The 15,000-nt window shown below is 41.4% G+C and overlaps 1 pseudogene; it reads left to right on the plus strand.

Annotated features, from left to right (window-relative positions):
- Window positions 1-15,000, plus strand: part of LOC127922338 (RNA binding protein fox-1 homolog 1-like) — a 54,265-nt pseudogene that overhangs the window by 17,484 nt on the left and 21,781 nt on the right.

The raw sequence follows: 15,000 nt of genomic DNA on the forward strand, positions 1-15,000 counted from the left end.
TATGTACATAGTCAATTATAGGCTTCAAGGGGACTCCTATAGTAGGTACACCTATAGCTCTGTTAGACACTGGGTATGTACATAGTCAATTATAGGCTTCAAGGGGACTCCTATAGTAGGTACACCTATAGCTCTGTTAGACACTGGGTATGTACATAGTCAATTATAGGCTTCAAGGGGACTCCTATAGTAGGTACACCTATAGCTCTGTTAGACACTGGGTATGTACATAGTCAATTATAGGCTTCAAGGGGACTCCTATAGTTGGTACACCTATAGCTCTGTTAGACACTGGGTATGTATATAGTCAATGATAGTTCTCTCCAGTCATCAGTGTCTGTTTCTCTCTCTCTCTCTCTGCCCCTCCCTCCCTAGAGTCTCAGTTTCTCCAGTCATCAGTGTCTGTTTCTCTCTCCCTCCCTCCCTCCTTCCCTCCTTCCCTAAAGTCTCAGTTCTCTCCAGTCATCAGTGTCTGTTTCTCTCTCTCTCTCTCTCTCCCTCCCTCCCTCCCTCCCTAGAGTCTCAGTTCTCTCCAGTCATCAGTGTCCGTCTCTCTCTCCCTCCCTCTCTCTCTCCGCCCTCCCTCCCTCCCTGCCTAGAGTCTCAGTTCTCTCCAGTCATCAGTGTCTGTTTCTCTCTCTCTCGCCCCCCTCCCTCCCTCCCTCCCTCCCTCCCCCTCCCTCCCTCCCTCCCTCCCTCCCTCCCTCCCTCCATAGAGTCTCAGTTCTCTCCAGTCATTAGTGTCCGTCTCTCTCTCCCTCCCTCCCTCCCTCCCTCCCTCCCTCCCTCCCTCCCTCCCTCCCTCCCTCCCTCCCTCCCTCCCTAGAGTCTCAGTTTTCTCCAGTCATCCGTGTCCGTCTCTCTCTCCCTCCTCACTTCCTTCCCTCCCTCCCTCCCTCCTTCCCTCCCTCCCTAGAGTCTCAGTTCTCTCCAGTCATCAGTGTCCGTCTCTCTCTCTCTCCCTCCCTCCCTCCTTCCCTAGAGTCTCAGTTCTCTCCAGTCATCAGTGTCTGTTTCTCTCTCTCTCTCCGCCCCTCCCTCCTTCCCTAGAGTCTCAGTTTTCTCCAGTCATCAGTGTCCGTCTCTCCCTCCCTCCCTCCCCACCTCCCTCCCTCCTCACCTCCTTCCCTCCCTAGAGTCTCAGTTCTCTCCAGTAATCAGTGTCCCTCCCTCCCTCCCTCCTCACTTCCCTCCCTCCCTAGAGTCTCAGTTCTCTCCAATCATCAATGTCTGTTTCTCTCTCCCTCTGCCCCTCCCTCCCTCCCTCCCTCCCTAGAGTCTCAGTTCTCTCCAGTCATCAGTGTCCCTCCCTCCCTCCCTCCCTCCCTCCCTCCCTCCCTCCCTCCCTCCCTCCTTCACTAGAGTCTCAGTTCTCTCCAGTCATCAGTGTCTGTTCCTCCCTCCCTCCCTCCCTCCCTCCCTCCCTCCCTCCCTCCCTCCCTCCCTCCCTCCCTCCCTCCTTCACTAGAGTCTCAGTTCTCTCCAGTCATCAGTGTCTGTTTCTCTCTCTCTCCCTCCGCCCCGTCTCTCTCTCTCCGCCCCTCCCTCCCTCCCTCCCTCCCTCCCTAAAGTCTCAGTTCTCTCCAGTCATCAGTGTCTGTTTCTCTCTCTCTCCTTTCATTCCTTCTCTCCAGCAATATGTCAAAACACGTCTCTCTTCTCCCCTCTGACTATTAGATGAAACTTCTGATGCTGCAGAAAAAGACCAGATATATAGTTATCTTTGTTTTATTTCCTGGTTTGAAGTGTAGGCGTCCACTGCCTGTACAATTCATGTTCCACAGATGGCACACGCTGCTGCGTATGTGTGTGTGTGTGTGTGCGTGTGTGTGTGCGTGCGTGCGTGTGCGTATGTGTGTGTGTGTGTGTGTGTGTGTGTGTGTGTGTGTGTGTGTGTGTGTGTGTGTGTGTGTGTGTGTGTGTGTGTGTGTGTGTGTGTGTGTGTGTGTGTGTGTGTGTGTGTGTGTGTGTGTGTGTGTGTGTGTGTGTGTGTGTGTGTGTGTGTGTGTGGCAGCAGCCTGTCAGCCTTATGCTTCCTCCCTGTAAACACACAGTATTCTGAGCCCAGAGTTGAGGAATGGAGAGTATTCTCTTTCTGTAACTGGGTTAGAGCGTGAAGCCGACTGTACTGTGTGTGTGTGATATTTGTTCCTTATGGTTTCAGCATCTGAGAGGACTGGGTCTGTCTCTATAGGATATATAGACAGTAGAGGACTGGGTCTGTCTCTATAGGATATATAGACAGTAGAGGACTGGGTCTGTCTCTATAGGATATATAGACAGTAGAGGACTGGGTCTATAGGATATATAGACAGTAGAGGACTGGGTCTGTCTCTATAGGATATATAGACAGTAGAGGACTGGGTCTGTCTCTATAGGATATATAGACAGTAGAGGACTGGGTCTATAGGATATATAGACAGTAGAGGACTGGGTCTGTCTCTATGGGATATATAGACAGTAGAGGACTGGGTCTGTCTCTATAGGATATATAGACAGTAGAGGACTGGGTCTGTCTCTATAGGATATATAGACAGTAGAGGACTGGGTCTATAGGATATATAGACAGTAGAGGACTGGGTCTGTCTCTATAGGATATATAGACAGTAGAGGACTGGGTCTGTCTCTATAGGATATATAGACAGTAGAGGACTGGGTCTATAGGATATATAGACAGTAGAGGACTGGGTCTGTCTCTATATGATATATAGACAGTAGAGGACTGGGTCTGTCTCTATAGGATATATAGACAGTAGAGGACTGGGTCTGTCTCTATAGGATATAGACAGTAGAGGACTGGGTCTGTCTCTATAGGATATATAGACAGTAGAGGACTGGGTCTGTCTCTATATGATATATAGACAGTAGAGGACTGGGTCTGTCTCTATAGGATATATAGACAGTAGAGGACTGGGTCTGTCTCTATAGGATATATAGACAGTAGAGGACTGGGTCTATAGGATATATAGACAGTAGAGGACTGGGTCTATATGATATATAGACAGTAGAGGACTGGGTCTATAGGATATATAGACAGTAGAGGACTTGGTCTATATGATATATAGACAGTAGAGGACTGGGTCTATAGGATATATAGACAGTAGTGTGTGTGTGTGTGTGTGTGTGTGTGTGTGTGTGTGTGTGTGTGTGTGTGTGTGTGTGTGTGTGTGTGTGTGTGTGTGTGTGTGTGTGTGTGTGTGTGTGTGTGTGTGTGTGTGTGTGTGTGTGTGTGTGTGTGTGTGTGGGTGGGTGGGTGGGTGGGTGGGTGGGTGGGTGGCAGCAGCCTGTCAGCCTTATGCTTCCTCCCCTGTAAACACACAGTATTCTGAGCCCAGAGTTGAGGAATGGAGAGTATTCTCTTTCTGTAACTGGGTTAGAGCGTGAAGCCGACTGTACTGTGTGTGTGTGATATTTGTTCCTTATGGTTTCAGCATCTGAGAGGACTGGGTCTGTCTCTATAGGATATATAGATAGTAGAGGACTGGGTCTGTCTCTATATGATATAGACAGTAGAGGACTGGGTCTATCTCTATAGGATATATAGACAGTAGAGGACTGGGTCTATAGGATATATAGACAGTAGAGGACTGGGTCTGTCTCTATAGGATATATAGACAGTAGAGGACTGGGTCTATAGGATATATAGACAGTAGAGGACTGGGTCTGTCTCTATAGGATATATGGACAGTAGAGGACTGGGTATATATGATATATAGACAGTAGAGGACTGGGTCTGTCTCTATAGGATATATAGACAGTAGAGGACTGGGTCTATAGGATATATAGACAGTAGAGGACTGGGTCTGTCTCTATAGGATATATAGACAGTAGAGGACTGGGTCTATAGGATATATAGACAGTAGAGGACTGGGTCTATAGGATATATAGACAGTAGAGGACTGGGTCTGTCTCTATAGGATATATAGACAGTAGAGGACTGGGTCTGTCTCTATATGATATATAGACAGTATAGGACTGGGTCTGTCTCTATAGGATATATAGACAGTAGAGGACTGGGTCTATAGGATATACAGACAGTAGAGGACTGGGTCTGTCTCTATAGGATATATAGACAGTATAGGACTGGGTCTGTCTCTATAGGATATATAGACAGTAGAGGACTGGGTCTATAGGATATATAGACAGTAGAGGACTGGGTCTGTCTCTATAGGATATATAGACAGTAGAGGACTGGGTCTATAGGATATATAGACAGTAGAGGACTGGGTCTGTCTCTATATGATATATAGACAGTAGAGGACTGGGTCTGTCTCTATATGATATATAGACAGTAGAGGACTGGGTCTATAGGATATATAGACAGTAGAGGACTGGGTCTATAGGATATATAGACAGTAGAGGACTGGGTCTGTCTCTATAGGATATATAGACAGTAGAGGACTGGGTCTATATGATATATAGACAGTAGAGGACTGGGTCTGTCTCTATATGATATATAGACAGTAGAGGACTGGGTCTGTCTCTATAGGATATATAGACAGTAGAGGACTGGGTCTGTCTCTATAGGATATATAGACAGTAGAGGACTGGGTCTGTCTCTATAGGATATATAGACAGTAGAGGACTGGGTCTGTCTCTATATGATATATAGACAGTAGAGGACTGGGTCTATAGGATATATAGACAGTAGAGGACTGGGTCTGTCTCTATAGGATATATAGACAGTAGAGGACTGGGTCTATAGGATATATAGACAGTAGAGGACTGGGTCTATATGATATATAGACAGTAGAGGACTGGGTCTATAGGATATATAGACAGTAGAGGACTTGGTCTATATGATATATAGACAGTAGAGGACTGGGTCTATAGGATATATAGACAGTAGAGGACTGGGTCTATAGGATATATAGACAGTAGAGGACTGGGTCTGTCTCTATAGGATATATAGACAGTAGAGGACTGGGTCTATAGGATATATAGACAGTAGAGGACTGGGTCTGTATGATATATAGACAGTAAAGGACTGGGTCTGTCTCTATAGGATATATAGACAGTAGAGGACTGGGTCTGTCTCTATAGGATATATAGATAGTAGAGGACTGGGTCTATAGGATATATAGACAGTAGAGGACTGGGTCTATATGATATATAGACAGTAGAGGACTGGGTCTATAGGATATATAGACAGTAGAGGACTGGGTCTGTCTCTATAGGATATATAGACAGTAGAGGACTGGGTCTGTCTCTATATGATATATAGACAGTAGAGGACTGGGTCTATAGGATATATAGACAGTAGAGTACTGGGTCTATAGGATATATAGACAGTAGAGGACTGGGTCTATAGGATATATAGACAGTATAGGACTGGGTCTATATGATATATAGACAGTAGAGGACTGGGTCTGTCTCTATAGGATATATAGACAGTAGAGGACTGGGTCTATAGGATATATAGACAGTAGAGGACTGGGTCTATAGGATATATAGACAGTAGAGGACTGTCTCTATAGGATATATAGACAGTATAGGACTGGGTCTATATGATATATAGACAGTATAGGACTGGGTCTATAGGATATATAGACAGTATAGGACTGGGTCTATAGGATATATAGACAGTAGAGGACTGGGTCTATAGGATATATAGACAGTAGAGGACTGGGTCTGTCTCTATATGATATATAGACAGTAGAGGACTGGGTCTATAGGATATATAGACAGTAGAGGACTGGGTCTATAGGATATATAGACAGTAGAGGACTGGGTCTATAGGATATATAGACAGTAGAGGACTGTCTCTATAGGATATATAGACAGTAGAGGACTGGGTCTGTCTCTATAGGATATATAGACAGTAGAGGACTGGGTCTGTCTCTATATGATATATAGACAGTAGAGGACTGGGTCTATAGGATATATAGACAGTATAGGACTGGGTCTGTCTCTATATGATATATAGACAGTAGAGGACTGGGTCTATCTCTATATGATATATAGACAGTAGAGGACTGGGTCTATAGGATATATAGACAGTAGAGGACTGGGTCTATCTCTATATGATATATAGACAGTAGAGGACTGGGTCTATAGGATATATAGACAGTAGAGGACTGGGTCTATCTCTATATGATATATAGACAGTAGAGGACTGGGTCTATAGGATATATAGACAGTAGAGGACTGGGTCTGTCTCTATATGATATATAGACAGTAGAGGACTGGGTCTATAGGATATATAGACAGTAGAGGACTGGGTCTGTCTCTATAGGATATATAGACAGTAGAGGACTGGGTCTATAGGATATATAGACAGTAGAGGACTGGGTCTGTCTCTATAGGATATATAGACAGTAGAGGACTGGGTCTATAGGATATATAGACAGTAGAGGACTGGGTCTGTCTCTATAGGATATATAGACAGTAGAGGACTGGGTCTGTCTCTATAGGATATATAGACAGTAGAGGACTGGGTCTGTCTCTATATGATATATAGACAGTAGAGGACTGGGTCTATAGGATATATAGACAGTAGAGGACTGGGTCTGTCTCTATAGGATATATAGACAGTAGAGGACTGGGTCTGTCTCTATAGGATATATAGACAGTAGAGGACTGGGTCTGTCTCTATAGGATATATAGACAGTAGAGGACTGGGTCTGTCTCTATATGATATATAGACAGTAGAGGACTGGGTCCTCAAGGTGTTTTTCACATATCTATCGATGATAAAATCTTTTCGTGGCAGTTGACTTTCTCTTCTGAAGAAATGGAATGCGCATGGACCTACAGATTACGCAATAATTTCGACACAGGACACCGGGCGGGACACCAGGTAAATGTAGTCTCTTATGGTCAATCTTCCAATGATATGCCTACAAACACGTCACAATGCTGCAGACACCTTGGAGAAACGACACAAAGGGCAGGCTCATTCCTGGCGTATTCACAGCCATATAAGGAGACATTGGAACACAGCGCCTTCAGAATCTGGGGCATTTCCTGTATGAAACTTCATCTTGGTTTCGCCTGTAGCATTAGTTCTGGGGCACTCACAGATAATATCTTTGCAGTTTTGGAAACGTCAGAGTTTTGTCTTTCCAAGGCTGTCAATTCCATGCATCGTCGAGCATCTTTTCGTGACAAAATATCTTGTTTAAAATGGGAACGTTTTTTATCCAAAAATTCAAAGAGCGCCCCCTATCTCGAAGAGGTTAAGAACAAATTCTTATTTTCAATGACGGCCTAGGAACAGTGGGTTAGTTGCCTGTTCAGGGGCAGAACGACAGATTTGTACCTTGTCAGCTCTGGGATTCGAACTTGCAACCTTTCAGTTACTAGTCCAACGCTCTAACCACTAGGCTACCCTGACACGGTACACAAAAAGGGTTCCAAAAGGGTTATTCAGCTGGAGAGGTAGAACCCTTTTTGATTCCAGGAAGTACACTTTTGTGGTTTTAGGGTAAAGGTTCTATCTGGAACCAAAAGTGTTCTTCCTGGAACCAAAGAGTTCTACCAGTAACAAAAAGGGTTCTTCAAAAGGTTCTCCTATGGGGACATCTGAAGAACCCTTTGAGGTTCTAGATAGCACCTTCTTGTTCTAAGTGTGTAGGGAAAAGACTTAGCTGTTCTGAGGTCTGAGGCAGGTGGTCAATAACCAACATTGTCTGTTTCTCCCTCCCTCCCTCCCTCCCTCCCTCCCTCCCTCCCTCCCTCCCTCCCTCCCTCCCTCCCCCCCCAGCAGACAGAGGAGGTGTCTCAGACAGACAGTCAGCAGCAGAGCCAGTCGTCTGACAGTTGTAACAGTAAGACTCAGCCCAAGCGTCTCCATGTCTCCAACATACCCTTCAGATTCAGGGACCCAGACCTCAGGCAAATGTTTGGCGTGAGTATTACACTACAATTACTGATGTTATCTCCCATAAGTGCTCCTCCATGCTACTCCATGCTAAATGCTACTCCATGTGCTGTACCACTGAACAATCCTGCATTAAAGAATGTCATTGACTCTGGCTTTGTTTTCTGTCTTTCCTTCCAGCAATTTGGTCAAATCTTAGACGTTGAAATCATTTTTAACGAGCGGGGCTCTAAGGTAGGTGACGCGTTGTGTTTCTCTTCTGCATAGTAGTTGTTAGAGGAAGCTAGAGGTTAGAGATGTGTGTTAGAGGAAGCTAGAGGTTAGAGATGTGTGTTAGAGGAAGCTAGAGGTTAGAGATGTGTTAGAGGAAGCTAGAGGTTAGAGATGTGTGTTAGAGGAAGCTAGAGGTTAGAGATGTGTTAGAGGAAGCTAGAGGTTAGAGATGTGTTAGAGGAAGCTAGAGGTTAGAGATGTATTAGAGGAAGCTAGAGGTTAGAGTTGTGTTTTAGAGGAAGCTAGAGGTTAGAGATGTGTTAGAGGAAGCTAGAGGTTAGAGATGTGTGTTAGAGGAAGCTAGAGGTTATAGATGTGTTAGAGGAAGCTAGAGGTTAGAGATGTGTTTTAGAGGAAGCTAGAGGTTAGAGATGTGTGTTAGAGGAAGCTAGAGTATAGAGATGTATTAGAGGAAGCTAGAGGTTAGAGATGTGTGTTAGAGGAAGCTAGAGGTTAGAGATGTGTTAGAGGAAGCTAGAGGTTAGAGATGTGTGTTAGAGGAAGCTAGAGGTTAGAGATGTGTTAGAGGAAGCTAGAGGTTAGAGATGTGTTTTAGAGGGAGCTAGAGGTTAGAGATGTGTTTTAGAGGAAGCTAGAGGTTATAGATGTGTTAGTGGAAGCTAGAGGTTAGAGATGTGTTAGAGGAAGCTAGAGGTTAGAGATGTGTGTTAGAGGAAGCTAGAGGTTAGAGATGTGTTAGAGGAAGCTAGTGGTTAGAGATGTGTGTTAGAGGAAGCTAGAGGTTATAGATGTGTTAGAGGATGCTAGAGGTTAGAGATGTGTTAGAGGAAGCTAGAGGTTAGAGATGTGTGTTAGAGGAAGCTAGTGGTTAGAGATGTGTGTTAGAGGAAGCTAGTGGTTAGAGATGTGTTTTAGAGGAAGCTAGAGGTTAGAGATGTGTTTTAGAGGGAGCTAGAGGTTAGAGATATGTGTTAGAGGAAGCTAGTGGTTAGAGATGTGTTTTAGAGGAAGCTAGAGGTTAGAGATGTGTTTTAGAGGAAGCTAGAGGTTATAGATGTGTTAGAAGATGCTAGAGGTTAGAGATGTGTTTTAGAGGAAGCTAGAGGTTAGAGATGTGTGTTAGAGGAAGCTAGAGGTTAGAGATGTGTGTTAGAGGAAGCTAGAGGTTAGAGATGTGTTAGAGGAAGCTAGAGGTTAGAGATGTGTTAGAGGAAGCTAGAGGTTAGAGATGTGTTAGAGGAAGCTAGAGGTTAGAGATGTGTGTTAGAGGAAGCTCAAGGTTATAGATGTGATAGAGGATGCTAGAGGTTAGAGATGTGTTAGAGGAAGCTAGAGGTTATAGATGTGTTAGAGGAAGCTAGAGGTTAGAGATGTGTGTTAGAGGAAGCTAGAGGTTAGAGATGTGTTAGAGGAAGCTAGAGGTTAGAGATGTGTTTTAGAGGAAGCTAGAGGTTAGAGATGTGTTAGAGGATGCTAGTGGTTAGAGATGTGTTTTAGAGGAAGCTAGAGGTTAGAGATGTGTTAGAGGAAGCTAGAGGTTAGAGATGTGTTAGAGGAAGCTAGAGGTTAGAGATGTGTGTTAGAGGAAGCTCGAGGTTATAGATGTGTTAGAGGATGCTAGAGGTTAGAGATGTGTGTTAGAGGAAGCTCGAGGTTATAGATGTGTTAGAGGAAGCTAGTGGTTAGAGATGTGTTTTAGAGGACGCTAGAGGTTAGAGATGTGTTTTAGAGGAGGCTAGAGGTTAGAGATGTGTGTTAGAGGAGAGAAGATAAGGAAAACGTTTTGAAGCAGAGGGGGTTCCTGCCTGAAGCTGGCCTATAATAGTGTGCTTCATCTTTTACATTTCAACATGTTTTTCTCCTTTTATTCTAGTGAACAACAGCCCAGGCTGTTTTCTGTACTGACTGGAGTAATGACAGTAATAATATGAATAATGATTATAAACACATGAATAACATGCATGTTGTTCTCTCCCTCTCCATCCTGCATGCAGGGTTTTGGGTTCGTAACTTTCGAGCATAGTGCGGACGCTGACAGGGCGCGAGACAAATTACACGGCACGGTCGTAGAAGGTCGTAAAATAGAGGTGCATGTTACAAATACTTCCTCCTTTACCTCCTCCTCTTCCTCCTTTACCTCCTCCTCTTCCTCTTTGTCAGTGTATGTGTGTGTGTGTGAATGTGTGTGTGCATAATGTCTGCTTCACTCCCTCCATTCCACCCTGTCCCACGCGTCACCTGTCTCTCCACCTGCGTCATCACCTCCCTCCCTGAACTCTCCTCATACAGCCCCCATTTTGATTTATTGTCAGGTTTTTGTTTATACCCATTAATACGTCTACAGGTTTACTGTTGTATATTTACCAGGCTTTGCTTCATTTTGTTATGACCTCATTTATTTTCAAAAAGATTTGTTCAGTTGGAAGTTTGTTGTGACGTACATACAGTTGAAGTCAGAAGTTTACATACACTGAGGTTGGAGTCATTAAAACTAGTTTACATACACTGAGGTTGGAGTCATTAGAACTAGTTTACATACACTTAGGTTGGAGTCATTAGAACTAGTTTACATCCACTTAGGTTGGAGTCATTACAACTAGTTTACATACACTGAGGTTGGAGTCATTAGAACTAGTTTACATACACTTAGGTTGGAGTCATTAGAACTAGTTTACATACACTTAGGTTGGAGTCATTACAACTAGTTTACATACACTTAGGTTGGAGTCATTACAACTAGTTTACATACACTTAGGTTGGAGTCATTACAACTAGTTTACATACACTTAGGTTGGAGTCATTACAACTAGTTTACATACACTTAGGTTGGAGTCATTAGAACTAGTTTACATACACTTAGGTTGGAGTCATTAAAACTAGTTTACATCCACTTAGGTTAGAGTCATTACAACTAGTTTACATCCACTTAGGTTGGAGTCATTACAACTAGTTTACATACACTTAGGTTGGAGTCATTACAACTAGTTTACATACACTTAGGTTGGAGTCATTAAAACTAGTTTACATCCACTTAGGTTAGAGTCATTACAACTAGTTTACATCCACTTAGGTTGGAGTCATTACAACTAGTTTACATACACTTAGGTTGGAGTCCATTAAAACTAGTTTACATACACTTAGGTTGGAGTCATTAAAACTAGTTTACATACACTTAGGTTGGAGTCATTAGAACTAGTTTACATACACTTAGGTTGGAGTCATTAAAACTAGTTTACATACACTTAGGTTGGAGTCATTAGAACTAGTTTACATACACTTAGGTTGGAGTCATTAAAACTAGTTTACATACACTTAGGTTGGAGTCATTAGAACTAGTTTACATACACTTAGGTTGGAGTCATTAAAACTAGTTTACATACACTTAGGTTGAGTCATTACAACTAGTTTACATACACTTAGGTTGGAGTCATTACAACTAGTTTACATACACTTAGGTTGAGTCATTACAACTAGTTTACATCCACTTAGGTTGAGTCATTAGAACTAGTTTACATACACTTAGGTTGAGTCATTAAAACTAGTTTACATACAATTAGGTTGGAGTCATTAGAACTAGTTTACATACACTTAGGTTGAGTCATTAAAACTAGTTTACATACACTTAGGTTGGAGTCATTAGAACTAGTTTACATACACTTAGGTTGGAGTCCATTAGAACTAGTTTACATACACTGAGGTTGGAGTCATTAGAACTAGTTTACATACACTTAGGTTGGAGTCATTAAAACTAGTTTACATACACTTAGGTTGGAGTCATTAGAACTAGTTGACATACACTGAGGTTGGAGTCATTAAAACTAGTTTACATACACTTAGGTTGGAGTCATTACAACTAGTTTACATACACTTAGGTTGGAGTCATTACAACTAGTTTACATACACTTAGGTTGGAGTCATTACAACTAGTTTACATCCACTTAGGTTGGAGTCATTACAACTAGTTTACATACACTTAGGTTGGAGTCCATTAAAACTAGTTTACATACACTTAGGTTGAGTCATTACAACTAGTTTACATACACTTAGGTTGGAGTCATTACAACTAGTTTACATACACTTAGGTTGGAGTCATTACAACTAGTTTACATCCACTTAGGTTGGAGTCATTAGAACTAGTTTACATACACTTAGGTTGAGTCATTAAAACTAGTTTACATACAATTAGGTTGGAGTCATTAGAACTAGTTTACATACACTTAGGTTGGAGTCATTAAAACTAGTTTACATACACTTAGGTTGGAGTCATTAGAACTAGTTTACATACACTTAGGTTGGAGTCCATTAGAACTAGTTTACATACACTGAGGTTGGAGTCATTAGAACTAGTTTACATACACTTAGGTTGGAGTCATTAAAACTAGTTTACATACACTTAGGTTGGAGTCATTAGAACTAGTTGACATACACTGAGGTTGGAGTCATTAAAACTAGTTTACATACACTTAGGTTGGAGTCATTACAACTAGTTTACATACACTTAGGTTGAGTCATTACAACTAGTTTACATACACTTAGGTTGGAGTCATTACAACTAGTTTACATCCACTTAGGTTGGAGTCATTACAACTAGTTTACATACACTTAGGTTGGAGTCATTACAACTAGTTTACATACACTTAGGTTGGAGTCATTACAACTAGTTTACATACACTTAGGTTGGAGTCATTACAACTAGTTTACATACACTTAGGTTGGAGTCATTAGAACTAGTTTACATACACTTAGGTTGGAGTCATTAAAACTAGTTTACATCCACTTAGGTTAGAGTCATTACAACTAGTTTACATACACTTAGGTTGGAGTCATTACAACTAGTTTACATACACTTAGGTTGGAGTCATTACAACTAGTTTACATACACTTAGGTTGGAGTCATTAAAACTAGTTTACATCCACTTAGGTTAGAGTCATTACAACTAGTTTACATCCACTTAGGTTGGAGTCATTACAACTAGTTTACATACACTTAGGTTGGAGTCCATTAAAACTAGTTTACATACACTTAGGTTGGAGTCATTAAAACTAGTTTACATACACTTAGGTTGGAGTCATTAGAACTAGTTTACATACACTTAGGTTGGAGTCATTAAAACTAGTTTACATACACTTAGGTTGGAGTCATTAGAACTAGTTTACATACACTTAGGTTGGAGTCATTAAAACTAGTTTACATACACTTAGGTTGGAGTCATTAGAACTAGTTTACATACACTTAGGTTGGAGTCATTAAAACTAGTTTACATACACTTAGGTTGGAGTCATTACAACTAGTTTACATACACTTAGGTTGGAGTCATTACAACTAGTTTACATACACTTAGGTTGGAGTCATTACAACTAGTTTACATCCACTTAGGTTGGAGTCATTAGAACTAGTTTACATACACTTAGGTTGGAGTCATTAAAACTAGTTTACATACAATTAGGTTGGAGTCATTAGAACTAGTTTACATACACTTAGGTTGGAGTCATTAAAACTAGTTTACATACACTTAGGTTGGAGTCATTAGAACTAGTTTACATACACTTAGGTTGGAGTCCATTAGAACTAGTTTACATACACTGAGGTTGGAGTCATTAGAACTAGTTTACATACACTTAGGTTGGAGTCATTAAAACTAGTTTACATACACTTAGGTTGGAGTCATTAGAACTAGTTGACATACACTGAGGTTGGAGTCATTAAAACTAGTTTACATACACTTAGGTTGGAGTCATTACAACTAGTTTACATACACTTAGGTTGGAGTCATTACAACTAGTTTACATACACTTAGGTTGGAGTCATTACAACTAGTTTACATCCACTTAGGTTGAGTCATTACAACTAGTTTACATACACTTAGGTTGGAGTCCATTAAAACTAGTTTACATACACTTAGGTTGGAGTCATTACAACTAGTTTACATACACTTAGGTTGGAGTCATTACAACTAGTTTACATACACTTAGGTTGGAGTCATTACAACTAGTTTACATCCACTTAGGTTGGAGTCATTAGAACTAGTTTACATACACTTAGGTTGGAGTCATTAAAACTAGTTTACATACAATTAGGTTGGAGTCATTAGAACTAGTTTACATACACTTAGGTTGGAGTCATTAAAACTAGTTTACATACACTTAGGTTGGAGTCATTAGAACTAGTTTACATACACTTAGGTTGGAGTCCATTAGAACTAGTTTACATACACTGAGGTTGGAGTCATTAGAACTAGTTTACATACACTTAGGTTGGAGTCATTAAAACTAGTTTACATACACTTAGGTTGGAGTCATTAGAACTAGTTGACATACACTGAGGTTGGAGTCATTAAAACTAGTTTACATACACTTAGGTTGGAGTCATTACAACTAGTTTACATACACTTAGGTTGGAGTCATTACAACTAGTTTACATACACTTAGGTTGGAGTCATTACAACTAGTTTACATCCACTTAGGTTGGAGTCATTACAACTAGTTTACATACACTTAGGTTGGAGTCATTAGAACTAGTTTACATACACTTAGGTTGGAGTCATTAAAACTAGTTTACATACACTTAGGTTGGAGTCATTACAACTAGTTTACATACACTTAGGTTGGAGTCATTAAAACTAGGTTAGGTTTGAGTCATTAAAACTCGTTTTTCAACGACTCCACAAATGTATTGTTAACTAACTATAGTTTTGGCAAATCGGTTAGGACATGTACACTGTGCATGACACAAGTCATTTTTCCAACAAGAGTTTACAGACAGATTATTTCACTTATAATTCACTCTATTACAATTCCAGTGGGTCAGAAGTTTACATCCACTAAGTTGACTGGGCCTTTAAACAGCTTGGAAAAGACCAGAAAATTATGTCATGGATTTAGAAGCTTCTGATAGGCTAATTGACATAATTTGAGTCAAATGGAGGTGTACCTGTGGATGTATT

The sequence above is a fragment of the Oncorhynchus keta genome, unplaced genomic scaffold (assembly GCF_023373465.1).
Source record: "Oncorhynchus keta strain PuntledgeMale-10-30-2019 unplaced genomic scaffold, Oket_V2 Un_contig_2534_pilon_pilon, whole genome shotgun sequence".
Lineage (NCBI taxonomy): Eukaryota > Metazoa > Chordata > Actinopteri > Salmoniformes > Salmonidae > Oncorhynchus > Oncorhynchus keta.